The following is a 4,083-nucleotide window of genomic DNA, read 5'->3' as shown; positions in this document are numbered from 1 at the left end:
TTAATGGGTTTTAATGTTTTTGTCTCATCGCTCCGGCCGGACAGGGCATCATCACAGTATGGTGAGGGGCGTAACATTTCCATCACAGGCTTGAGGTATTCGGCCAATCACAACGCACTGGATAGCTGGCCAATCACAGCACACCTCGCTTTTCAGACCGATGAGCTTTGTAAAAATCGACGCGTTTCAGAAAGGCGGGCATAGAGGAGAAACAGTAAGGCGACCTATGTGGAAAATAATGTGCTTTTTGAACCTTAAACCGCATAAACCGCATAAACACATTTCATTACACCAAATACACATAATGTTCTTTTTAGCAACATCATATGACCCCTTTAAACTTTTGACCAATAGGTGGCACCATCCTGAAACGTCTCAAGTACCACAATGTCCCAATGACAGTTTCATTTCACAATCCAACAGCATTGCCAACCAAAAAAAAAAAAAACATCTGCCCCTATTTCAAAAAACACATTTTTGAAATCAAAATGAATGTCATCTGATACATTATTAATATCTTAAGAGCTTTACAAGTCATTGTCGACCCAGGATTGATAAGTGACCAAATTTTAATACACTTAAGAGCAAACACATTGAGTATTACACTGTTTTAAACTGGATTTCAAATCCAGCCCATTTTGCACTGACTGAATGCAAACTTAAAAAGGTGAAGTATCTAGCGAAATTTCAGCAAAATCTATTTCAAACCAAGTAGTTTTCTTTTGGGTTTCTGTTGGGTCATAGCGATGAATTCCCATGACCAACTTAAACCCGATGCAGAATCTGCATGAGGAAATCTCACCTGCATGCAAAATACCTGATCACGTTAGCAAATTTTCACAGGCAAAAAAAGTCCATTGTGAACTGTCATATATAAAGCTTGGCTGATACAAAAGTAATTTTCAAACCAAGCAGCTTTCTTAATTCGCATGAGAAACTAACCTGTTGCGAAATCTGCGTAGGAAAAACTTTCGCCAAACAACAGTAAATGTGATCGCACCTTGAGACAACAATCTGCGCAATACAACAATAAACAAAATTAACAAATATCATACAGAATAAATGAAGTTGCCTATATCAGTCATGCACTTTTGAAAGGCAAATTAAATCTGAAGACATTTCAATAAAGAAAGCAAATGTTGTGGCACATATTAAGACTCAAGGCAAAGTGGCGCGAGTAACGGTAAACACACATATTTTAACATACAATCAAACTTTACATTCAAACCTGTAATATATCCAGTAAACTCTTCCTTATCCCATTATGTACATTAATACATTTATACCTGGCTTTAAAACCTGAACAAATGTTTTCTTTCTCTTTTTTGCCACAATTGCACTTTTTGCATCATGTTTACAGATGTGCTGACAAATAATATTTGCATGTTTATGAAGACAAACAAGCCACATTCAGACCTCAACACACTTTCTAAAAGCAACTCAACTTGTGCGCATTTGGAAACGGCAAACCCGCTGCTGTTTCTCCTCAAAACCAGCATGCAGCTGGGATGTTTGTATTGTGGTCGGTCGGAGCAGCAGCAGGGAGTTTCAGGAAGTGCTACTTCTTTTCCTGGTTTGGGGTCTCCTCATGATCACCTCCTCCTCTTTATCGCTCTCACACTCTCTTTCAAACATGGCCACTGTTCGACCTACGTAGTCCATTTTGGGTTTGTCCTGTAAACGAAGATTTGAACGATCCCAACATGCCAGAATATGTGATCTTGGGTAAGACATCAGAAGCACTCTCATGGTTTAACTGCTCATGTTATTTCATGATTAGCCTGGAGACTGCTGGACGTACTACAGTCAGACAGTTATCTTTCTTGCAAATGATTAATGGAGTATTATTGTGCAGGATTCATGAAATACCTGTGGTTTGGGGTGACCTTTCTTCATCATGCGAGTCAAGTGGTTGCAGAGGGCTACGATTCTGAAAGAAAGCTATTGGAGAGCAGGGAGAAAATTTTAATTCTGAACTTTTAGACTAAATGCAAAAAAGTTCAAAAGTTTGGGGACAGTAAGATTTTTTAATGTCATTTTTTATTTAGCAAGGATCCATTGACAGTAAGGACATTTACAGTGGGGAAAAAAAGTATTTAGTCAGCCACCAATTGTGCAAGTTCTCCCACTTAAAAAGATGAGAGAGGCCTGTAATTTTCATCATAGGTATACCTCAACTACGAGAGACAAAATGAGAAAAAAAAATCCAGAAAATCACATTGTAGAATTTTTAAAGAATTTATTTGCAAATTATGGTGGAAAATAAGTATTTGGTCAATAACAAAATTTCATCTCAATACTTTGTTATATACCCTTTGTTGGCAATGACAGAGGTCAAACGTTTTCTGTAAGTCTTCACAAGGTTTTCACACACTGTTGCTGGTATTTTGGCCCATTCCTCCATGCAGATCTCCTCTAGAGCAGTAATGTTTTGGGGCTGTCGCTGGGCAACACGGATTTTCAACTCCCTCCAAAGATGTTCTATGGGGTTGAGATCTGGAGACCGGCTAGGCCACTCCAGGACCTTGAAATGCTTCCTACGAAGCCACTCCTTCATTGCCCGGGCGGTGTGTTTGGGATCATTGTCATGCTGAAAGACCCAGCCACGTTTCATCTTCAATGCCCTTGCTGATGGAAGGAGGTTTTCACTCAAAATCTCACGATACATGGCCCCATTCATTCGTTCGACATTCTCCCAATTCTCTTCTGGATCATCCAAATGCTCTCTAGCAAACTTCAGACGGGCCTGGACATGTACTGGCTTAAGCAGGGGGACACGTCTGGATTTGAGTCCCTGGCGGCGCAGTGTGTTACTGATGGTAGCCTTTGTTACTTTGGTCCCAGCTCTCTGCAGGTCATTCACTAGGTCCCTCCGTGTGGTTCTGGGATTTTTGCTCACAGTTCTTGTGATCATTTTGACCCCATGGGGTGAGATCTTGCGTGGAGCCCCATATCGAGGGAGATTATCAGTGGTCTTGTGTGTCTTCCATTTTCTAATAATTGCTCCCACAGTTGATTTCTTCACACCAAGCTGCTTACCTATTGCAGATTCAGTCTTCCCAGCCTGGTGCAGGTCTACAATTTTGTTTCTGGTGTCCTTTGACAGCTCTTTGGTCTTGGCCATGGTGGAGTTTGGAGTGTGACTGTTTGAGGTTGTGGACAGGTGTCTTTTATACTGATAATGAGTTCAAACAGATGCCATTAATACAGGTAACGTGTGGAGGACAGAGGAGCCTCTTAAATAAGAAGTTACAGGTCTGTGAGAGCCAGAACTCTTGCTTGTTTGTAGGTGACCAAATACTTATTTTACCGAGGAATTTACCAATTAATTCTTTAAAAATCCTACAATGTGATTTTCTGGATTTTTTTTTCTCATTTTGTCTCTCATAGTTGAGGTATACCTATGATGAAAATTACAGGCCTCTCTCATCTTTTTAAGTGGGAGAACTTGCACAATTGGTGGCTGACTAAATACTTTTTTGCCCCACTGTATAATGTTACAGAAAATGTTGTTCTTTTGAACTTTCATTAAAGAATCCTGAAAAATGTTACTGTTTCTATAAAAATATTAAGCAGCACAACTGTTTTTATCATTGATAATAATAGGAACTATTATTGAGCACCATTTTAGCATATTAGAATGATTTCTGAAGGATCATGCGACACTGAAAACTGGAGTAATGATACTGAAAATTCAGCGTTGCATCACAGGAATAAAAAATATACGTAAAATATACTGGAATAGAAAAATTTTATTTTGAATTGTAATAATATTTCACAATGCTACTGTTTCTACAGTATTTTTGATGAAGTAAATACAGCCATGGTGAGCATTAGAGCATAACGCTGAACCCTACAATGTTGTAAAATGTCTAAAAAAAGCCTTAAAATATCATTGCATCAGGCCACAATTAGAGTCAGTATTCTTGTTCTTTTATGTCCAAAAATAACACTGAACGAGAAAAATCAAAAAGGCCACTGCTCCACCCCCTTACGTCCCAACAGCGTTGAACAGAAAGTGCAGGGAAACTTATTAATATTATGTGTAAAAATTTATTGGGGACATACATAGCACCATTTCCA

Source organism: Sinocyclocheilus grahami, unplaced genomic scaffold (assembly GCF_001515645.1).
Source record: "Sinocyclocheilus grahami isolate Dianchi unplaced genomic scaffold, SAMN03320097.WGS_v1.1 scaffold31.1, whole genome shotgun sequence".
NCBI classification, from domain to species: domain Eukaryota; kingdom Metazoa; phylum Chordata; class Actinopteri; order Cypriniformes; family Cyprinidae; genus Sinocyclocheilus; species Sinocyclocheilus grahami.
The sequence above is the reverse complement of the archived record's forward strand: the minus strand, read 5'-3'. Positions refer to the sequence as shown.